Consider the following 24808-nt stretch of genomic DNA (forward strand, 5'->3'; position numbering starts at 1 on the left):
TTTCAAACCCAGGTGTCCACAGGTTCAGTTCATCCTACTCCATCCTCTGTGGCCCCAGCACAGTGTCCCTTGGTGGCTACTCTTGTGTTTTCTCCCCACCATCCCCTACTGCAGAGTATCCCTGTGTGTGATGTGGGCCTCGGGGGACACCTTCAAATGGGATGTGGTTACGGTTCGTACGTGTGTGTGCTTTTAATATAGAGGTGCCATGTTGCGTCTGGATCTTGCTCTCCTTGTCTTTTCCCGCAAGCATTTAGGGACACCCCCACTCTGTCTTGCTGGCCCTAGTCTTCATCTCTGCTGGTTCCCAGGAATGGGCCCTGGTCCTTCCTGCACATCCTGTCCACACCTCCCAGGTGGCCACCGTCGACTTCCCCAATCATGTCTCGGTCTGCTCTGTTAGTGTGAGCCATTGCCTGAAGGTGGGCTTCCACACAGACCAGAGACAGTGGCTCTTCACCTTTGAAATCAAATTATTAAAGATTCCAAGATCCAAGGGTTTTCCATAAACCATTGACTTCAACTCATAAATCTTTATAATCTATTTTCAAATCTAACACGTTTGAACATTCATTTTTAAAAGAGAAATTGAAAAATCTTAACTACGTGGGAGTGAAGATAGTGGAGTGAATTTGGGCAGCACACCTGGACCCCTCCAAAGCCCACAGAGGAAGGAATATATAGAACAGCTCCTGGGGAGGGGTGGCTATTATGGGTTAGATCTGAGGTGTCCCTGGAAGCTCATGTGTGAGACAACACAAGGTCGGCGGTAAACAGGTGGCCTTGAGAGCCTTAACCTAACGGTGCAATAATCCCTCGATCCCTCGTAGGGATTACCTGGGGGGTAGTGGAAGGCAGGGGGGTGTGGCTGGAGGAGGGGGTCCCTGGGTCCCTATATCTTTAGGGTTCACGTTTTGTCTATGGTGAGGGGAGCCCTCTGCTCCCTGGTGCCCTGTCCCCACCTGCTTCCCTCTGTCACGCTCTTCCTCCGTGATGTTCTGCCTCATCTCAGGCCCCGAGGAATGAAGGTGGCCAACCATGGGCCATCTGCAGATGGAGACCTCTGAATCCCAAATAAACGTTTCCTCCTCTAATTGTTCTTGTCAGGTCTTTTGGTCTCAGAACAACAACAACAAAACAGCTGACTAAAACAGGGGCAGTGTCTCTATCTAAATACTGGACAGCTTGAGACGTAGGGGGCACTTGGAGTGTGCTGACCAGGGCAGAAAATGATGACAGACTTCCCTGACCTCAAACCCTGGCCAGGGTGGAGTCAGTGGGAGGGGCAGCAGAGAGAGAGAGAGGGAGGGGAAAAGCCCGTAAGCTCTTCCTCAACAACAGTAAAAGCAAAGCAAGAGAAAACTGGACAGGAAAGACGGTGAAGGGGGTCAAGCAGCTTCACCCAAACTGTGGGCAGAGGCTGTGCGGGACAGGGCGGCCACTTTGTGCGATTCATGCCCCGCCTCCCCAGAAGAAATGGAATCAACACAGCTTCTCCCCCTTCAGAGAGCAACAAGGGGAGCCAGAGAGAGCCCCTGAAATGGGGGGGGGGTCTCAGTTTCCACCCAGAAGGAACTCGGAGAGGAAGCAGTGCTAGTTGAAAGGAAGCTTCAGTAAGAAAGCCCCTCTCCTCACAGGGACCTCTGTAAATAGCTGCAATGTCCACTTTTATCTTCACATGTTACTTTTCACTTTGGATCAACAGATGTCTCCTATTCCTCTATCCTGGGCCCTCAGCCTGTTTGACTGTGTGTCTTCTCATGCTTTGAAGTGTCAACTAAAACTCTTCTGACTTCATTTCCCTTTTTCAGTCTCTCACCAGCTCCTCTGAGTCCTGCTCTTCCCTCTTGCATTACCTGCTTGTGCCTCAAATCCCCCCACCCATCTATTTCCTCTTTTCAACTTTGTTCACATTATTTGTCTTTATCTTTTGTTTTCTCTTTCTTTTTTTCCTTTGCCCAATTATTATTTCCTCCTCCCTTTTATATAATGTAATAGTAATTTTATATCTTTGATGAATACTTTCTCATTCTACTCCAGAATATTACTACTGTTTTATATCTGGATTAGAAGAACTGCAGAGAACATTTTCAACAAGTTTTCCCCTTAAAGTTCATGACTCTGAGGCTTTGCTCTGAAGTTATTGCAGTTAATGGGTTTAGTGTCTTCTCTCAAAGTGATGTTGACGCTGGGATCAGCAAGGGATACATGCTGAATGAAAGTGTCCATACTGGTAGGTTTGCCCATCCTGAGACAGTTCAGAGAAGAATGCCACAAACTAGTCTCTGGCAAAAGAGTGAAAGAGAGAATCATCCCAGTAGATTGGTAGATATGCAAACAATATAAAAAAGCAAGGGGACCAACCACCCCAAACAGCTAACACTACTTCAATAAAACAGTGGAGAAAATGTCAGAGAAAAAAATTTACAATATGCAATGAATTAAAACTTGTAAGAAATGGATTTAGATAGAAAATATAGGAAGTGAAAGATCATTGAAATAAGAGGATCAAGATTCTGAAAAAGAACCAAACCGAAATCCTGGAAGTGAAAGACCCAATAAATCAAATTAAAAATTCTTTGGAAAGCATCATTAATAGATTAGGACATGTTTAAGACAGATTCTTGCCTTAGAAACAAAGTACATAATCCTGAAAATAAAGTCTACAATTAGGAAGAGATGTTCAGAGAACATGACCAGAATATTCAAGAAATCTTGGATAACATCAAGAGACCACATCTAAGAATCATTGACATAGATGAAGGCACTGAAATAAAGACTAAAGGAATCCACTATCTTTTCAATGAAATAATATCAGGAAATTTTCCTAACTTTAGGCAAAAGATGGAAATTCAAATACAAGAAGGATTTAGAACCCCAAATAGGCAAGATGAAAAAACATCCTAAGACCTAATAATTAAAACACCTCATACATAGAACAAGGATAGTATTTTAAAAGCTGAAAGAGAAAAATATCAAGTCACTTTACTAATTAGGATTTCTTTAGATCTCTTAGCCCAGACCCTAAAAGACAGGAGGACTTAGAATAATATAGAACAAGCTCTGAAAGAACATGGGTGTCAACCAGTATTACTCTACCACTAAAACTACCCAACAGAATTGAAGATGAAAGAAAAAGCTTCCATGATACACAGAAACAAAAATAACTCATATCACTAAACCTGAACTACAAATCATACTCAATAAATTTTTCATGCAAAAGAAATTTAAAGTAGAAATCAGAGTCACCATCAGGATGAACATTTCTAGAAGAATAGTCAATTAAAGGAGGATTAAGCCTGAATTAAACATTAGAAACAAATGGAAATGACAGGAAATAAAAATCATCTCTCTATAATAACCCCACCAATGGTTTTAATTCTCCAATCAAAAGACATAGTTTGTCAAAACAAGTCCTAACCATATGTTTTTCACAATAGGTTCACCTTATAGGAAAAGATATCCATAGTTTGAAGAAAAAAAAATGATGGAAAAAGATATACCATGCAGTTAAAAACCAAGCAAGCAGGGGTAGCTACTTTCATATCAGACAAAGGAGACTTCCAGCCAAAATTAATTAGAAGAGGCAAAGAAGGTCTTCATGTTATTTAAGGTAATCATTCAACAACAAAATATAATGATTGCAAATATTTATGCCCTAAACTTTGATGCACCTATATACATAAAATAAATCTTTTCAATATAAAGAATCAAACAGTCTACAATACAATAATTCTTGGTGACTTCAACACACCTCTCTCACCATTAGTTAGGTTTTTCACACATAGACTAAGTAAAAATTCTTCAGAATTAAAAATATTATTAATTAAATGGACCTGGCAGACCTCTATCAAATATTTCATCCAGAAACGACTGAACTCCCTTTCTTCTTAGTGACACTTGAAATTGCTTCTAAAACAGACCATATTTTAGACATAAAGCAAGTCTTAGCAAATATCAAAAATAGAGAAAATTCCTTACCTTCCATAAGAGCATTTGGAATGGAATTAAAAATCAACAACATGATTAAAACCAAAATATTGTAATAGGTGGAAATTAAATAATACAACTTTGAAAAATCAATCATAGAAGAAATCAGGGGAAATATTTATAAAATTCTTAGAAACAAATGAGAATAGGAATACAGCATGTCAAAGATCTCTGGAACAGTACAAATGTAATTCTAAGATGAAAGTTTATAGTATTGGGTTCCTAGAGTAAAAATATGGAATGATTCCAAATACATATTCTAACATTACACCTCAAGGCCCTAGAAAGAGAAAAATAAGATAATTCCAAAATCAATAGTAGACAGGAAAATCCTTATTAAAATATTATAAAACTGCATTCAGAAGCACAGAAAGAAGATTGTACACCATGATCAAGTGAGCCATTCCAGGGAGGCAAATTTGGTTCAATGTATGCAAATCAATAAATGTAATTTACCACATAAATAGAATTAAGGACCAGAGTCATGTGATCATCTCAGTAGATGCTGAAAAAGCATTGGACAAAATCCAGCACCCATTCATGTCAAAATGCTGGAGAGACTAGGCATGGACGGAATTTACTTCAACATTACATACAACAAGCCTCTGCCAACATCAAACAGAATGGAGAAAATCTGAAAGCATTTCTTCTAAAATCAGGAACAAGAGACCAAGATGTCCACTCTCACAATTTCTCTTCAATATATTTCTTGAAACACTAGCCAGAGCAATCAGTCAAGAAAAGGAAATTAAAGGATACAAATAGGAAGAGAAGATGCCACACCATCTCTATTTCCCAATGACATCATCCTACATCTACAAGACCCCAAAATCTTCACCCTAAGTCTTCTTAAGATGATGAATCCATTCAGTAAAGTATCAGGACACATAATCAACATTAAAAAAAACAATAGCTTTCCTGTTTTCCAATACTGAATATTCAAAGAAAGAAATCAGGAAAACTATCCCATTCACAATAACATCAAAAATAAATAAAGTACTTGGCACTAAATGTAACCAAGGAGGTAAAAGACATTCACAATGAAAACTATAGGACACTGAAGAAAGAAATTGAAGAAGCCTCTCTTGGTATGTATAAGGAGCCTGACGTAGGCTGATATTCAGCAAGTGCTATCAAGCAGATGAATTAACAGCATAGGCCTCTAATTATAGCACTAGGTGATGTTATTGAGAACTTAGGTCATGTAGGACATTGTAATGCTCTCAAGCAACGATTGCCTCATTTGATTCGCACAATAATTTGGGGAAATATTATAAAACCTGGCCTGCTCAGGCTGCATATGGTAGCTGCTGAATATGCAAAGAAATAATACATGAAAATCAAATAAATCATAAGTTAAAAAGGGTTAGGGAGCACTACCATATTACTATGCATTCTGTGCCTTAGACTCTTAATAATTGAATTAAAGGAGACTGGCCAGTAGACAGGCTGCCCCTGAAAGTGACAGGGAGCTTGGCCCAGGAGGAGGCTGTGATTGACGCACACAAGTTACCCATGCAGACACAGCTGAGTGACAGGGAAAGTACCCTTCACACAAATACATCCCACAACACGTCCCTCTCTGGGCTCAGAGACAACCTCAGTGAGGACTAGCCCTGAGCTGTTTCTTGACTCTTTGTGATTCTGTCACTCTTGCTGGGACTCATTTCCCATAGACAAGAATGATTTGCCCAAAGGAAATAACAAAAGGGCAAATCCACAACCTTGTACAAAGGAGAAAGCAATGCAGCCTTGACCCTTCTCCGTCTGAACAAGAACTTCCACTCAACCCCCAGGTGGTGGCGCTGTGCTCAGGGGGGAAAGAGAGCAGAGGGTCCAGGCAGTGGAGGCCTGGCAGCTGCTGGATGAGACCCCACTCCCTTGGGCCCCAGGAGGCCTGGAGCCCTCCTTTCTGATTGAGGGACATGTCCACAGTGGTCCAGGGCTGCTCCCACCCACAGTTCTGTGGTTATGAAGACACCAGGCCCAGGGTGTTCCTCCTGGTCATTCTCCCCGACAAGGAATAGAGTCTCCAGTCTTGATGGCTTATGTGACATTAGTCCCCCTTCCTGGCTCCAGAACAGCGATCGTTTGTCTTGTTTTTAATACAGAAGGCAAAAGAGGGAAACGCTGGGTCTAGGATCTTGTTGGTGTGGACCTCGGGAAGATGTGACTCTCAGCGGGAAGCCCACCAGGGACACCTCTGCAGACAGTGGGCATGGCGGGCACAGGCCTTGGAGTGGCGCTCTCTGCTCCAGGTGTCTGTTTCTGCTCCTCCCCACAAGGCTTCCTCGAGCAGGAAAGCGAGTCTCTTTCTGCTGGGGACTTTCTTGGTTGTCACCCAGAGCAGGACTCTGCTCTCCTGTGGGAGTCACAGGCTGTGCACCGGGGACACAGTGGCTGGTTCAGGCGCCAAGACTCACTGACGGGGCTTCTGCAGCTTCAGAATTAACAAGTGAGAGTTCAGAGTGGGCAGACTTGGATTCTGGTGGCCACCAGCTGAAAAGCGGCTCTAAGACACAGCTCTGTGGGACCTGTCCAAAGCTGAGCCAGTAGATTCAGAACCAGAGGCTTCGGGTCCTGATCCTTACAGATACCAGCTCCTTGTGGAAGGTCTCCAAGGAGATCAGGTGTCTTTAAGGCTCTAGACAAGAACAAGAGGCTGGTGAATGCAATGGATGACGGTTTGACTCACCCACCATCAGTTCAAGCCCAGTGTTTCCTTCCTGTTGAAGTCCCAAATTTGGCTGAGGAGCAAAATGCCTATCCACAATATGTGGATTCTGATTGACAGTCTCTACTCCTGGCATTTGGAACCCCTTTATTAGAATTCACTTTTGTGGCCTCCCTTGCAGCCAGAGGGGGAAGCCCTGCTGGGAGAAACCCTGGGATAAAATTCTCTTTGTCCTCTGGTTCCTTTCTGCTTGGGGTACACATGCAATGCCTGGAGCTGCTGCAGCCAGCTTGAGACCATAAGATGACAGCCAAGAGGAGAAAAAACCAACCCACAGAGGATGAGGGGGAAGAAGGACGGGAGCAGATGAGTACCACGTCACGCCACAGAGAGCCAGAAGCAGTTCACAGAGCAAAGACCTCCAAATATCTCCTCTGCAAAAGAAACATTTTATGTCCTTACCACAAAGGCTGCTATTGGTTGAGTATTCATCCTATTAGAGCTGAGCACCTTAAATAATAAGCTCACTGTTTTGACCTTTATTTACATATTTCATCATAGTCATGTTTTTACCTTTACAATAGAACCATGCATAGAATATTGAACAACTGGCAAAAACAGAAAAGAGGAAAGAGTGCATCACAATTAACCCTAATCCCGTATTTTTTCCCTCTCTCTCTCCGCCCTGCCTCACTCATCCCCAGGGTGAAGCAGGAAGTGCACCTGGTCTGTGGTCTGTCTCCTCCATCCTGCTCCAAAGTCTCCAACAGGTTAGAAAACAAATCCACTCACTCTGGAGATACCGCCTGGCAGCGCCTCCTCTAATGGACGACTGGGCCCTGGGTTCCTGTTCCCAGGGTCCATCACAAAGGGGGCTCCTGGGGGCTGTTTGCAGGTTAAGCAAGTGGCACCCTGGACTGTCTGTCGGGAGGCTGCCATCTGCGCGGGCCTCTCCCGCTCACTGGACGTCCCTGGTTTGCTTTTCTCTGAGTTTCTAGCACCGTCTCTTTGGGGGTGGCCCTGCCAAGGGGACCCCAGTTTGATAGCCGGATAACCCCGACAATGACAGGGAGCCTTCCCAAAGACGGGACCCTCCGCACGGAGGCCTCAGCTCCCCTTGCCATCAGTGCTGTGCGGAGGCTTCTCAGAGGCCTGTGGGCTGCCCGAAGGGACAGGAGAGGGCGCTTCCAGCCAGTGGCCTGGTTACTAAGTGGCCTCGTCAGAGGCTGAGACCCAGGCTAGTGCCACTGGGACTATTTGATTTTTTAAAAAGATACAAGCACAAAAGGTCAAAGACAGGTCGCTACCAAAAGCCTCGCGGTCCTTTGAGGCTGCGTGGTGAGACTGTGACGGGGCTTCACAAACACGGAAATGGTGCCTTTGCACACGTTTTGACATGGAGGTCCGTGCACTGTTGGATTTTCAATGTGTGAATCTGGTTTTGGTGGGGAGGACCCAGCCTGCTTGTTTGGAGGCGTGACAACGAGCATTTGTGGCAGTCAAGAGCAGAGGGAAACAAGCCTGGCCAAGACGGATCCACATTCTGGGTAAAAATTGCTGTCACTAGACTAGATTTTCAGGCAGCCACGAGCAAGGTTAACAGAGACATGCCACCTTCTTACAAACAGGTGATCCTCGTGATTATGCAATTGGATGATTAATTTACTGCAAATGCCGGGGACACTGTCAGCTGCCTTTATTCTGAAGACAGTGGCTCCCTATAGTTCCTGTGGATTGCCCTGAGTCTAGGTGACTCTTTCCTCTCCATGGGCAAATTAGGCAGCATGAGTGACACTGTGCTGCACTAACAACAATCCCAATTCTCAGTGGCCTAACACATTGAAGAAAAGTTTGATGTTTGTTTCTTGCTGCACCCTGATTCCCTCACAGGGATGCCTGGGAGTCTGCTCTACAGCATCTGCACTTTAGGACCCAGGTTACTGGAATAGCTGTCCTATGAAATTTCACCATGCAGTGATAGACCATAAAGTTGGGATAAACAACCCCTTCCCAGAGTCCATGGCCTTACAATATGGGTCTGTAACTCATCCCATCAGCAGCAAGGGGTTTTCCCCGCTCTCTGGGTCTGGGATGGCCTTCTGATTGGCCTTGTCCACTGGCACCACAGCAAATGTGATGTGAGCCAGGGGCACCAAAGGGATTGTCGATGAGGTTCATCCATTATTCTCTTCCTTCAGCACACCCAGGCTAGTCTGCTGGGTGCTGAAGAAGTCTGACCAGCAGCTCCACCCCACGCCTGTGGTGAGGCTGACTCTAGGTGGATCGGCCACATGCTGTGGACACTAGAATGAGACCATGACGGATCAGCAGAGCCCGGCCCAGATCAGCTGAATGGCTGAGAGACACACAGATGCATGAGCAACAAAATTGTTAGTACCTTTGAGGCCCTAAGTTTTGGGATGTCTTGTTATGCAGCTATAGCCAACCAATACATAAGATTTCATTTCTACTCAACTTTCACTGCCCATAGAAAACTGCACAGCCACACCCAACTTCAAGAAAGAGTGAATACAATACTGGAAAATGCCCAGAGAATAGCTGGGTACACTGTTTAGACAGCAGAAATATCCTGCAGAGGTGGATACTCAAGGAATCAGAGCTCAGGGATTCAGAAAACCAAAGAAAGGCAGATGTAGAAGCTATATGTCACATACTCTGGTCTCTGAGTCCAAAACCCCGAACAATGCAGACAAAACTGCCATTGTCCCTTTATGACAAGAAGTAACTTCAATACTCTCCACCTGTAGGGAGGGAGATAGTGCTCTTTAAAAATAAGAGAGAACAAAGTCAGTCCACAAACCCCGACAGGTAAGAGATGACATCACATGGCTGCACCTACTGCAAGTCAACCTGATTTCCCTTCCACGTCTGCGTGGCCCAAGCCTGGCAGAAGGCTTCCTTTCAGCCCTGCCCTGGCTCTCCATGATCCAGAATCTGACACTGTCCCCAGGGATACAGGGAGGGCTCTCTGGTCCCAGGTTCTTGCTGTGTTCTTATTTGACGTTTCTCTGAAGCTGTGGATGTTGGGAAACAGGCAGGAGAGGGGACCGTTGGTGAGATTTCCCATGGCCTCCACGCCTTTTTCACTCTGGCTGCCCCTGAGAATCTTGTGGGCAAGGGTCACTGACCACTGTGGCCCAAGGGCCTCCCATGCCCCCATGGACCAGCTGAACTCAAATCTCCCCCAGGGGACCTAGGAAAGCTGCTGTTCCTCGAAGAATCCCCCCAGAGATGCTGAAGTGCTACTTTGAGGCATGCCTAGGCATTTTCATAAGTTGGAATCCTCTTTATTAAAAATATACAAAGTTATAAATGAAAAAAGTATGAAAGTCAATATTTATTTGAAAGCTGAAAAGAAACCACATGAAATCACACATTTTGCGAAGCTAAGGAACACCCTGACCATTACGAAACTTAGAAAGATTGTAAGACATTTTTATTAATTAGCTGCCTCATGTGACTGTAAGATTTTAACTTCCCACACTCCCAATTCATTCTTGTCTGCATATTCATATTCTTTGATCCAAAGTTTATGGCATAGATTTTTTTCGTATAAATTTCTACAGCAAAAATAAATTCAGTTGTCTCTATTTTAGTAAAAGTGATAAAATTGCTTTTTTTAATATAAAACTAATTTACTTATTGGAATGCATAAAAAATGAATGCTTTGCTAACATTATTGATAAATTCTAAAATATTATGAAATATCCACATTAGTCTCATGAAAGAGAAAAATATATACATATGTACAATATATCCATCTGTACGCATATGTATAGTTTTCTACATTTATATATGTATGTTTGTAAGCATCATCTGTTTGTTTACCTCTGAATGATGTATAAATAGCAGTATGTGTTTTATATTTGAGTCTTCTTGGGCTGCTATAAGAAAATACCATACACTGGTTGGCTAAAAAACCAGAAATGTTTCTTACAGTTCTGGAGGCCAGAAGTCCCTCATCAAAGTCTGACAGGGTGGGCTCCTGCCCACAGCTCTCCTTTGTCCTCCATAGGTTCCTGTGTTGACCCTCTGGCCCCAGCTTAGCAGTAGGGGCCTGAACTCATCAGTGGATGAAGCCATCGGGGATTCCTATTGGACGGCATTACTGGGATGGTGGAAGCTGTTGGAGCTGGGACCCGGGTGGAGGGAGTAGGTGGGTGGGGCCTGCCCTGGCAGGGTTTTGCTTGTCCCTGGCCCTACCTCCTTTCCTGCTGTTTTTTTTCTCTCCTGGCCTCCATGAGCTGAGCTGCCTTACTCCACCACACCCTCCTGCGTCATGTCCTGCCTCCCCGTGGGCCCACTTGGTGGAACCAGCCAACCCTGGACCAGAGTCCACCTTTCCTTCTTTCAGTTGCTTAACTCAGGTGTTTTGTTGTAGTGATGAAAATCTGGCGGAGGCCCCAGTGGCCTGGTGCAGGGTGCGTTTCTGGTTTTAGGTCTTTGTACTGGGAAGCCAAAGGCCTTATCAGAGCTTGGCAATCTTCCTCTTTATCTCTTCCAAAGCTCCACTTATGTTTTGGGAAACGTGTTTTGGCGCAGCGAGGTGTCTTGGCCTTGTGAGGCCCTGCCATGGGCTGGGGCAGGAGCCAGGCCGCACATGTCCCAGTCCCGGCTCTGCCACTTGCCACCTGTCCTCGCCTGGAGAGCCTCCCTCACCTCTGGGCCTCATCGCTGTTCTGGGATGCAGGGAGGTCGCCAATGAGTTCACGCTGGGGAAGAGCAGGGAGCAAGGCTGACAGGGTGAGTGTGTGTGGGGGCCGTCCTCACCCCAAGGACCAGCCTCTGGTCCTTGTGGAGAGGGCATCTGCTTCCCGCGCTGAGCTGGCTCCGCTGGGCGGGAAGGGGAGGAGAAGGGGACTGCAAGGAGGTCTCCCTGAGAAACAGCAGCATCTAGGGTCGATTTAGCCATGGACAGGAGGAAACCCAGGGAGTGGTCAGCTTCACCCACACTTTACCTCGCCTCCAGTCCACTGCAACGTGGAGAATGGCCTGAGGGCTGTTTCCCAGGAGACCCCTCCCCCTTTGATCCTCCCACACTCCCTCCTCCCTGTCCTCCCCCTCCCGCCCTCCTCCCCCTTCCTCCCTCCCTTCCTTCTTCCTTCTGTCCTCCCCTCTTCCCTCCTCCCCTGTCCTTCCCGTCCCCTCTCTGTCTCCCTCTTTCTTTCTCTGATGCTATTTGCTATTCATCAGCTGCAGAGCTGATATGAATGCACAAGATGGATTCCTCCAAATGGCTTTTCCCTAAGAGATGATAGATTGCTTTTCTCTGTCAGTGCAAACCAGAAATTGAAACAGATGAGGCATGTCTGGACACCCTCATGGCAGAGCATTCTGGCTTGGGAAGCGTCGGCCTCGGCACAAACTTGGAGTCACACTCTTGGTCCACAGCTGGAGGGAGGCTGGGTCAGCTCTGCAGGTCTGAGGCAGGTGCCAGGCTCTCTCCTCAAAGCCTCCTGCCCACTCCAGGAGAGGAAGGGGAAAACCTCAGCCTCACTGGAAAACCAACGAGACAATACATTTTGCAGACTGTGGACTGAAAACACTTGCATCATTGCAGATATAAAGTCTGCTTTTGTCGGGTGGAATGAGATACTCCATGTCCACCACCATGAATTCAGCAGGAGTGAAAGGGACTGTCCAAGCCCTCACAATCAACTCATCAGTGTCCTCAGATCCAGGAAGTGTCTTCGGCATCTGCAGTATGTGGAGTTACCAGAGTGGCCACTTCCTGCTTCTCCCCAATCAACCAGTAGAGCTCCCAGCAAGACTCCTGTGCTTGCCAAAGAAACTCAGGTTTGCCATTAACTCCATCTTAGTGGTTCCTGTTGTCTCCTGTAGCTAAGACCCCATGCCAGGCCAATACAGCCCCACAGGAGTGACAGCTACAGTCTGGTAGATTCATAGAAAGTTACTTCTGGTTCATAGAAAGTTCAGTCCAGTGTGGTGGGTGGTGCATTGATCAGGGGGCTCCTCCCGTCCTGAGCCACCTCCACCCTCAAGGAGCACGGAGTAACGAGGCCATAGACCTGGCCTTGACGTGCTGTGTGTCCCAGCTGCTCACCTTGTTCAGCGAGAGATGCTCACAACTGCAAGGCAGGCTGCCAAGATTGGTTCGCTGTGTGCTCAGGAAGAGCAGGAAACAGGTTTGGTCCACCTAATAGCTCAATGGCTACCTCCAGACTCTGCTTCTGCAGTCTTTATAAAAAACCACGCATGATGTCTGCTAGGTTAGCTAAAGTGTGGGTCTAGACTTTCAGAGAGCAGCCTCGCTGCTGCCCAGGTCATGCTGAGGGTCGGGGGAAGGCCCTGGAGGAGGAGGAGACCTACAGTGTTAGGAACGTCAAGATCTGCAGCGGCCCTTCCTGGGTGGGGTGCAGAGGGGCTACCGGCACCCCTATTATTATTTCAGTGACCTGCCATAACAAGAGCCATTTCTGCAGTCTGTGTGGAGATGGTTTCTTTGCATTTTTATGGTCTTGGCTGTCGATTTTGCTGTTTTACCTGCCAAAGTGGGAAGACAGGAGTGGTGTGCCTCATGGAGAGGACACAGAGAAGCTCCATTGGGATCCGAGTCAGAGTGAGGTCAGCCAGTTCAGTGCTCATGAATCGGCAATGTGGATTCATAAGTTCTCCTGAAGCAGAAGCATAGCAAACGAGGCGGCGTGTTGATTAAGGGATGGAACCGTTGTGATAAGAGGCTTGCAGAAAAGATTCCTATATCTTCCCTAGAGAGAAAGAAAACAGTCCAGGAGTTGATGGGAAGGAGATCCTGCAGGGGGTGGCAGGGTAAGAATAAATTCAAGTCAAAGGTCAAGTAGGTGAGGCTTGCATATGTTAATGAACCTGATTTGTCCATCTCACAATAGACACATATTTAATAAATGCATACAATTATTTCTTCTCAATGAAGAGTCCATTTAAAAAAATAAGAAAAACAAATACTAAATGATACAAAGAAGTGCAAAGAAAAGAAAAGGAAACTAGCTACCCCCATAACAAGAATAGACTTCTGCTTTGGGAAATAGTGGGCCAAATTATTCCTAGCGTCTCCACCTCTCTCTGCCCTTTTGTGGTTAGTGGCCCATGTTCGAGGGTTCAAGGGTGGATTCATGTCCTGTCCAATGCACTGGCTGTTATTTCAGAGATGGTTAAACAAGAATTCTAATGACACAGATGTGAAATCCGCTATTTCCAGGTTTGCATGAGGTAGTGGGCCTTTTCTCTGCTGCTTGTGATATTTATGGTGCTAGGTCTATTGGCGTTTTTATGACACCGTGACTCATATTTTATAGCAGTTTTACTGGGCTAATTTTCCGTGCTGCATCTCTCCGGCCTGTCCCAGACACCCTGCAAGTTAGCCCCCTGCTCCGCCCCGGGGTGACACACTGCACCTGTCCATCATTCTGAAGCCTCTGGGGACCATAAGCTTCCCAGGGCCTGGAAGTTCCTCTTCTAGCATAATGAGCAGGAGGAGAGGGAGCTCCCTTCCCTTTAACATTTCCAACTGTCCTAACAGCTATAAAGAGGCCCCATAAAATCAATGGGGTAAATGTTAAATGAGGCACCAGGTCTCCACCATGATAAATTAACACGACCAAATTAATAGCCTCCCCTTCCTGTAAAGGTCTGTCAGATCTCCCTGTGACGTGGGCTGCTTGGAGCAGGGCCTCGTTGTCAGTTAGGGAAGAACAAGGGATTGCGGCACTTGGTTCTAAGCCTATCTCTGGATTTGAGACTGGTGAGACCACATGTATCTCAACAACCCCAACCCCAGTGAGCTCATTTATTATATTTTATTTCTGTTGGTACTAGGAGTGGGACCCAGGGGTGCTTTACCACTGTGCTACATCCTCAGGCCTTTATTTATTTATTTATTTTAAAATTTGAGACAGGGTCTCTCTAAGGCTGAGGCTGGCCTGGAACTTCCCATCCTCCTGCCTCAGCCTCCTGTGTTTCTGGGATGACAGTGAGGTGTGTACCCCTGCACCCAGCTGAGCTCATTTATTTTTAAACCTCACTTGGGGCTGAACCTGGAAAACAGCTCTGTGCAAATCAAACAGGTCTGGCTTCTTCTGTGGAAGAACTTGCACCTGCTTCTCTTGGTCTCAAATCCTTACAATGGAGCAGGGTAAGCGGTGACATTATCCTTCTAGGAGGGGCATGTGAAGTCTGAACTGAGAATATTCTGAACCCAGGGTGACCAAGCCTCCAAATGAGCTTTGGAATGGGTTTTTTTCCCCTGTATTTTCTGGCTTTTGGAGGTATAACTGGAAAAGACCCAGACCACCTGGGAGGAGCTGGGCACCTTGCAGACGGGACCTTTCCCATGAGTGTGTGTTAGAGGGCCCCACCCCCATCACAGCAGGAGAGAGGAGGGTGAGGGGAGGCAGAACACGTCCAATCTTATTCCAAACTTAGGTCTCCTTTCAGGCAACATCCTAGAGGAGGCAAAGGAGGAACGACTCCCCTTCCTCCTCACTCTGGTCCCCCAAGTCCACCTTCACCTGCTTAATTCAGTCCCTTGTTAGCTGATTTCTTTGCACCGTCATTTATTGAGTAGAGTCCCCAAGGTATGAGTCTACGTGGCCTGTGTGTCAGAAAGAGTTCGCTCCATCTCCTTCCTATCTATCTATCTATCTATCTATCTATCTATCTATCTATCTATCTATCTATCATCTGTCTTCCCATCTCCCGTTCTATCTCTGACTTTCATTCTGTGTTTGAAGTGCACATTTTCAGACTCCCTAATCAACTTAACACAGATGTGCCTCGACCTGAGCTGGTCACGTCCTGATAAGCCTGTCATCAATGGGAAATGTCATTGATGTTAACAGGGGCTTTAATGCACCCAACCCAGGGAGTGTCAGAGCTTGGCAGCCCAGCTCAGGGTAGAGTGTGGGTTGTGTGCTGCTGGGGTGGGTGGCCAGCTGGGAGCGGTGGCTTGCCACCACTGCCCACCAGAGCAAAAGCACTAGCCCAGAAAGAGATCAAAATTCAAAATGCAAAGCACAGTTTCCCCCCAACGCTGTTGGTCTCCCACTGTCATAGTTGAACACTCATCCAGATGATGCCACCTGGGCTTATTTCTAGGCATGTTCAGCCTGATGTTGCGAGAGGAGCCTCCCTGATTCTGACTAACCTCTGGGCACCCACGGGCACTCTATCAATACGTCATTCTGTCTGCGCCTTTCTGTTGGCGGTGACTCTGGGCCCATGGGACCATGCAGAACAGTGTCGTGGGCAGAAGCAGTCCTCAGCTCTCCTTTGCTGGGTGCTGTGTGCACCGAGGTCTTCTTTACTTCTCATCTCCTTGGTCTTCCCTGGAGCTGACTTTTCTAGCCGATCCTGGGGAGCTACTGCCTGCCCCCGTGTCCCTGGGCATGCACCCATCTCTGCAGCAGATCCTCTTTGACTGGATGTCTAGGATGCACCAGGCTCAGGGCACTGAAGGCAGGGTGTGTACGGGCCAGGCACGTACCTCTGTACCACGAACTGCCAATGACCCTTCCAGTGGCTTCCAGTGAGCGAACTGCTTGCTTGGGGCAGCTTGTGCTGGACTTTTATCACCAAAAGAACCTGCGACCACATTTGCCCTGCCTCCTGTCCTCCAGCCAACACACGTGTGGTGTGTGGCTTTGTGTTTCATAATGGACGACTGAAACAGAGCACAGCTGCTGCCAACCGCTGCCCAAGTAGCAGGCCTACTGTGCACTGCCCTCGTCCTCCCCAGCGACAGGCAGCTTTGGGGCCTTAGCCGTTCTGGTGTTAATCAGCATCCACCACGCCCTTCCCACACAGCATGGCCACGCAGGCGTGCCACCCTCTGCCCAGGCCAGGGTGCTTCTGCAGCACAGACATGGCCTTCCTGAGGGTCCTGTGAGAGGCAGGTTCTCCCAGGGTAGACGGAGACGTGGCAGCAGAGCCACAGTGTGGAGCCAAACCAACCCCATGGCATTGAGGTGCTCCTGGGAAATGGGCTAGGAATAGGTTCAGTCAGGCACAGGCTGGAAGGAAGCTTGGGTCTGCCTTAAAAATACCTTCCAACCTTCCCTGGTGGAAGGACACACGGGAGGTGGGTGAGAGCTAGTCGGACGCCACCCAGATGGACCTCCACTTACTAGGGATGAGTCAGGAAGGCCACCTGACCTGAGGCCACTTCCCTGGCACAGACTCGACTTTCTCATCTCAAGAGTCTCTGGCCGAGGAGTCAAGAATGCTCGACTCACAGCCTTTGAAGCCCGGCCACCGTGGCACTGGAGCAGATCAGATGGACACAGCATCATTAGTATTCCTACTCACACGCTTTGTTTTTTTTTTTTTTTAAATACATGGCCTTGGACGTTACCCAGGTAGTTTTATTTTGTATCACACATTTTAACCAAACTTCTTTAAATGATTCAGTTAGAATGAAAAAGACAGCAAACAGGCCGTTTACCTCTTCTGATTGTCCCATTCAGCCGTACCTTAAATTACTCCAATATTTTTCATCCACCACAGAAATAAATAAAAGGTTGCATCTAGCATTTAGGTCACGTTGAGATTTTCTGTCTCAATAAAAGTGGTAGTTGTCTAAGAAATCCTTCCAGGCAATTATAAATATGTCAAAGTAAAGTAAAAGCGTGGCGTTGGAGACTGCGCCCACGGTAATCATTGGAAAGCAGCCGTAAGTGTCCTGTACCTGGGATTAAACACCCCTTCGCCATGCACACTCCCACGGAGGAGCTAAAGCTGACCTGGCCCTGGTCCCATTTTGAGAAACTCATTTGTGAAGAAAGGCATTTTTTTTCCTAAGCAAAATTTTCAAGGAGATCGGAAATGAAAAATAGCACTAATGTTTTTCTAAGTTTGGCTTCCAGGGAAAGATGAGAGAGGGAAATCCCCCTAGCCTCAGGATGTGCCAGTCCAGTCTGTGGAATGCTGGGGTTTTAGGTGGAAGATTTATGGAGGTCAGAAGAACTGATAAAATTTAAACTGGCATTAATAAGAAAAGTTTCAATGTGGTAAATTTCCTATACAGAATGGACAGGAGCCTCCATATACAGGAGGCTCGACTTTCAAAGGTCTGCATTCCTGGTGGCTGGTACTGGATTTTCCTAGCAAGGGTGGGTTCTTGGTGTGCCATGTGGGGAGTGGCCCATCCAGGGGGTTTCAAGGGAACTGGACCACTTTGGAGGAAGATAGACACATTGTGGTTAGGGTGACCACCTCTCTGCAGCTACCCAGAACCAAGGGTCCTATGACAAAGTCAAGCAAGTTCTGGACCGGCTGGGGTGGTCGGGGGTCCCGTCTCAACCTTTGGGCAGCCTCCTCAGGCCAGAGCACCAAGTGCAGGCAGGTTACCCTCAGGCCTCCCCACCTGGGAACACCTGGCAGGAGCTGCCAGGATTGACTAGGGGCCAGGGGATTTCTTCACTCCTGGACTGACCGAGCTCTAGGGACCTGGAGAGTTCATGACCCTGGGAGGAAGAGGCCCCTAAACAGAGCCAGATTTGATTTACTGCCAAACCAGATGGATGGATGGGGCAAAGTTTTACCAGATGACATTAAGATAAATAAAGAAATGTGACATGAACTGCCCTTTAGCACACGGCACACTTATTGTTAAAATAAATGCTGAATTAGTTTAAGTGGGGAGAGGAGAAATACACATCTCTGCAAAGACTACTTAGAGGATGAAATGGAGGGCATGTGCCTGGTCCTTCCCAGTTCCTCCTCCCTGTGTCAAATGGCCCTGGGACCAACACAAGTAATTTAGACGGTTGTTCCAGAAAATGCCCACTCCTGAAAGATTAAACTGTAAACCCGCTGAACAGCTTTCTTATCAGGACCAACAGCTTGCTCAGTGGGACTTGCTACAAGATCTCCCATCACTGTGCTTCCCATCTAAAGCCTGAGGGGAGGAACAGGCTTCTCTCTGGACCCCAGGATCGCCGATCTGCACACCCTTGGTTGTCAGTGAGACCCGAGCTGGAACAGCAAGGAGCTGTCCTCTGATGACCTTTCTCATGCCTCAGCAGGGCCAGGCCCCAGCAGAAAGGCTTCCCGCATTCTGAAGCCTAAATTCCCATGGATCCAGCCCCGGTATCTGACCTAAGCTCCTTGGAGACACACAGAGACACACAGAGAACTGCAGTCCCCAGTAGAAGTGCCCACACATGTCACTGGTTAGCCCCTTTTCCTGGACCTGTGATGGACAGGCTGGAGCTAAAGCATATCATAAACTGGTGACGTGCTGTGACGTGGACATCCACATTCAACCTGAAAAGACTCTTCCTTTAGCAGCCCCAGAGAGGCCTCAGGGGCTCTGAGAGTCTTAGAGTGTCACTGAGCCTCATAGTGAGACACCTTTCCTCAAAAGGCCCAGGAAAGGCCAGTGGAAACCTGGAGGCAAGGCCATGCAATAAGGATCTGCATAGATCTTGCTTCTGTGGACCAGTGTCAGGTCCCGCTGGGCTTCCCAAGTTCCCGGCCTGCACAGCAGGTATGTGGATAGCCCAAGAGCCTGCCTTGGGCCCAATCCCCAGGAGCACCCTGCCCTGCAAGGCCCACCTCCAGGCAGCCCAGGTGCAAATCCTGTAAGCACTGGCCTGATGGCCCTTCCTGACTAGGGAAGTCCAGGGTGCTCAGCTCTGCTTGGTCAGTTCATCTTTCTGCCAGTCCTCGTGGTGATCAGACAGCAGGGAGGCAGTATTCCTGGGGTTCACAGCAACCCACAGGTGCTCTCAGAGATCAGTGTTAGGGAAGGAGGAGGAACAGCTGTCTCGTGGCTTCTCTGATACCTGGACACCGGCAGCTGTGAGCCTGGACATCTAGAAATCAGGTGAAATAGTAAAGCCACGCAGTGGGAAATCAGCATCAGGTATTTTCTTTTCATTTGGTGGAATTGGGGGCAGAAAGAATCTCACTGGGTTCAGCTGCTTCATAGAGATATTTCTCATGAATAACTGGCTTTATTTTTATTTTGAAACTACAAAAATTAACCCCTGTTTTTAGAATAACAGGACAAGGGCATTTATAAAGGCGAATTTACTAGGAATTACATAAGAACGTGGAAGTCATTTTTCTCTGGGTAGACCAGCTTTGAATTCTTTTCTATTTATATGCAAATGTCAGATTCCAGAGGAGATTGCTTTCATTTATTTATTTCTTTATTTTTACAATACTGAAATCATATTTACTTCACAAAGTTTAGATGAGCAGAATCCCGATTTGAGAACAAGGCTGCTGTTCCAAGATCTGGTTTAGAAAATCCATTTCTGCATCCAAATGTGCTCTTTCAGTCTGCACAGAGCCCACATTACTCATCTTAATTTTCCTATGTATATAAATTACTCTTTTTTTTTTTTTGCACGAGGATATGATGATTTATTGATTTTTTAAAGTCAGTGTTGAATTTTCAAAGAAGCACCAGCTGGCCCTCTGGCTCTGCAGCCCGGCCCCCTCCGCCTCCTCCCCTCCCACTGGCTTCCCCTAGCTGGTCTCTTCCTCGACAGCCCCTTTACCTGATTGCCTCCATTCTTACTATATTTTCAATCCTTTCTGGGACAGCAGCTTGCCATTTCAACGATTGCTAATGGTATTCTTAATTATCTGCTGTCTAATGAGAAATTACAAAACAATTTGGTCCCCGCAGCGATATGAGTGACCAGAGGATAATTGCCGTTTGGGGACAGTGTTCTTAACATCTAACTTCCTTGCTGCACAGAAGAGCTTCTGTGACGAGAGCTGTTCAGAAGGAAACAGGTTACTGCAGGGGAGCGATGAGGCCATGAGCGTTTGACAGCTGGTTCAATTCTGCTTTCAAATTTAGAAAGGCCAGGAAAATCTGAGCAGGGGCTGAGGCTTCAGCTCGGGATCCCAGTTCAGAGCTCCCGGCAGCTGCGCCAACATGCCACACCTCAGAGGAGAGGTGGCCTCGGAAGGCAATTGCTTGACCCTCTGGTTTTCAGGACTGTTATTAACACTGCACAAAATTTGCTTTGTTCTCCTTCATTTTTTTTTCTGGCATGTTGCTCATTAGCTGGGCTCCTTCCCTCCAGGTGATAAGTGAGGGGCAAATCCATTTGAAAGGGATGAACATTAGCCAGACACCTGCTTAGTGACTTGCCTGCAAATGCCCTGGCTGGTACGCTGCCCGTTTTAATTTGATCGATACCTGAACTCGCCTCTCACACACCGAGGCAGGAGGAGAGCCCTGATGGGAGTGACAGAGACCCTGGGATTGCAGAGATCATCTGAGGGCCTGCTCCAACCCCCGGGCAGTGGACACCTTCTTTGGGCCCACCTACAGCTGCCGGTGTAAAGAGCAACCCACAGGTGACATTCCGTGCTGTTGATGTTTATTTTGATTGTTGACATCATAGTCAGTGGTTTTTAACATCAGAACCACCTGGAAACCTTGAGGAACAAAAACTGCTGGGGTCGCCCGGTTTCCAATGTGGTGAGACTGGGACCCGAGATGATGCACTGGACAGGTCCCCACGGAGACTGTGGGTCCAGAGGCTACAGGAAACCACTGCTGTGTGCTATGAGGCATGTTCCTGTCGGTCATGAAGAATTCCCCCTGGCAGATGCAGGGAGCTCAAGTTGTCACCGGGCACACAACCCACCTATCCTGGCTGCACTGATCTGCACAGATTCTTGCAGCCCTGATGAGCACAACCCATCAGCAGGAGACACAGCGGAGCCGGGTGGCAGGGAGAAGGCACCAGGCTGGTTTATCTTGTAGGTCTTCAGTTGTAGAGAAAGCAGAGGACACCACAGTGTGGCCTTTTGTGCATAGGGAAGAAGCATGAGTGGGGTGAGGCCTTCCACTATCATGTCCTGTCTGCAGTGTGGCTGAACCTGGTCATGAGTGGATGGGGTCCTGGGGACACCCACAGTCCTCCTTCTGAAGTTCAGGATTCACCCCACGAGGAGCAGGGGGGAGCTCTTATTTTGTCAGGTAGAAGGTGGACGAGATTGGGGGTCCTTTGGGTCAGCAGTAAGTGGCAATTTAAGACCCTTTCTTGTAGTTTGTTTGCATACTGAGTCTCACACCACAGGTGCACAGAACTGGGTTGATGGGACCAAGGTGACCCCCCCCACCCAGGCTTACCTGGCCCTCATCTGACCCTGTGCACAACCTGCCCTAGTGGGAGTTGTCCTCCTGTGGTGGATGCCCACATGGGACCACCCCCTTATACCATGCTTGTGTCACACACCTGTGTGTCCACCAGCCGCAGGGATGCTGCAGGGAGACGGTGCCTTGGCCACAGAATGCTATTTTATTCTGCATTTTTCCTTCTCTAATCTACTTTATGTCCCCATGTTTACAGGTGCACATCTGATTTATTCCTGGGTGGCTGTTGATGAATATAGACCCACCATCCGTTTTCCAAACCCTGTGGGTCCAGCTAAAGTTCAGGATTTAAAAGTTGCTCGGAGTTTACGAGAAACACATTGATCAACCATGCCATCAGGTTCCCGTGGAGGTCCGAGGCAGCACTGAATAATCAATTGCTGTAATGAGGGGGCAGCAAGTCATTCGGGAATTTACACTCAGTGGCACAAATAAAACAAGAGCCTCGTGCCAATGCAGCTCAGGTTTTGCTGCCTAATGAGCTTTGGGATAAAAACACAAACACCCCTGTCCCCAAGCACAGCCCTTTGGTCATCAGAGATTTTTTAATTTCAGGGGAAAGGGAAGAGATTATGGACCTGAATCTCACATTTTATTTTCCAGTTTCCTGTGGGTGGACACGTTTGTTGGCCAGTGGACAAATAATGCCTCAGTGGACATTCTTATATCTGTGCCTGTACGGTCCCCCTGGCCAGGGGCTTTGTGCTCTTGGGGACATCTCACATGGAATATGTTCCAGTGGCCATTTCTACCCAACACCAATGCTATGAAGAGGACAGTAACTTAGGGTTTGAGGTTTGCTTCACAGTCGCCTAATAGAACATTCCGGAATGAGGAATTCTTCTCTTATCCATCCTCTCTAGTGTGTAACTGCTGGGAACATACAGCTATTCAGAAATTGAAATAAGGCTTGATCGATGAAGGAATTAAATTTGTAATTGTGTTTAATTTCAATTAATTAAATTAGCCAAGTGTGGGTCTAAAACTTTTTCTGTATGAGGAATGTGAAAAAAGCCAACATCAACAGCAAAAATAAAATTATTCTGAAAACAAGGAAAAGTGTTTATCTCTAGACTTGAAAAAGAGCAAAAATTGGTTCCTCAATGTATAATTTGGTGGGTGGTAGAGCTGATTTTTATCCCGTTTAGGAAAAATTCAAGTGCATTTAAAGTAACCCCTTGACATCTTAAATGAATCCAGAGATGTGCAAGAAGTTTAAGTCGCAAGTCAGTTACACCTCAGTGTCAATGAGTTCACAGTTTCTCTCCGGCAGCAGCACACGTACTTTTAAAGCACCCTTGAGGGAAACACCTTCATGGTGTAATTTCAGGCACAATAACATAGTGGTTCCTGTGAATGGTCAGGGGATCTGTTCAGGAGACCCAGAGGTCACCAACTACCCAGGATGCTCGATTCCCTCATTAAAGCATAGCATCTGCACAAAACCCAAGCAGACCCTCCCGTAAACCTCAAGTCATCTCTAAATGGTATACATATGTATGTGTGTGTGTGTGTGTACAAATAATGTTTGTGTGCATATAACATGTATGCACACACACACACACACACACACTCACACACAATCACACACATACCTAATTCAATGTAAATGCCCTGTCAGTGATCCCTGGACTTTAGGGAAAAATGACAAGAAAAATAAAGTCTGCGGTATTTAGAATGGATTCTTTTCCCCAAACATTTTCAATTCCTGGTTGGTAGACTCCATGAGTGTGGAGCCCTGGATCAGAGGGACCAACGTATTTTCATCTGAACAGGAGACACCAAAACAGCTGAGTTTTCAGAAACAAAGGATCGAGGTGGAGTTAGGTGTTGCTGAAGGCACTCTCCAGACCCTGACACTGCACTGCACATGTGGTCACAACCACTGATGAAGGAGACTGCCCAGCTGTAACCTGAAGCATTGGCAGAACGGGCCATGCAGGAATGGTGGGAATGGGGTCCGAAGGAGAAAACAGCAGCTTTCAGGGTTCAGAGGGGTCCCCACATTCTGGAGAAGAGAAGGCCTGGTCCCTAGAGTGACAGTCCCTACGAGCAGCCGGACTCAGGTACTGCCTCCCCCACTCTGGCCAGGACTCCTGAGCTTCCAAGAGGAGACGGCTTGGCCGGGGAGACCCTGGAGGGCTGACTTGAGGGAGCAGAGCCCCACCGTTCAGAGGCCCCTCGGTGTGTAATGGGGTGGCTAAGACTAAGGTAAGAGGTGACACCCCAGAGGGGCATTTTTAAAACTGCTCCAGGCTCATTCTTTGCCATCATTTGGATCTTAAATGTCCCACAGAGGCCCGTGTGTCACAGCCATAGTCCCCATCTTGGTGCTATTAGGTCATGTGGGGAGATAACCAACCCGAGGGCACCTTCTTGTCCAAGGAAAACTTATTTAGATGTTCACTTTTAATTATATAAATGTTCATTGCCTCAAAAGTGTCAAACAGCAAGACCTGATGGTGATAACCATCCATTTATTTAAAACTCTGGGCTCCTGCTAACAGTCAGTTGCCATGGATAAAGCTACAAAAAAAAAAAAATATATATATATATATATATATATATATATATATATGGTTCCTATGATGACAGTGCTTGTATTCCACTGGATTAGCAAGAGGCCTTACCTGTTCCTCCACTGTGCACAAGATTGTTGCTGGAGAGAGGGCATTATTTTGAAAAATGGATCTAATGCCTCCTGGAAGGGAAAGTGGATCCCCTGGGTCCTGACCCCTCAGATTTGGAGTTCAGAACAGACAGATAAAGAAGGACCAGAAGGTCAAGGTCAAATAAGAGGCAAGGACAATTAATTTCATAAAATAAAGGAACCTATGAACAGAGTAGGTCGAGGATGACAAACGAGCTCAACCCCAGGCCACAGCGAGGTTGCTTTCCCGTGGCTGGTACAGGGGACCAGGTGGTGCCCAGCTCAAGCAATATCTAGACATGAACCACAAAGCAGTCTAACCTCATGCCCAGCAGGGGTCCTGAAGCCA

The sequence above is a fragment of the Urocitellus parryii genome, chromosome 3 (assembly GCF_045843805.1).
Source record: "Urocitellus parryii isolate mUroPar1 chromosome 3, mUroPar1.hap1, whole genome shotgun sequence".
In the NCBI taxonomy this organism is placed as follows: domain Eukaryota; kingdom Metazoa; phylum Chordata; class Mammalia; order Rodentia; family Sciuridae; genus Urocitellus; species Urocitellus parryii.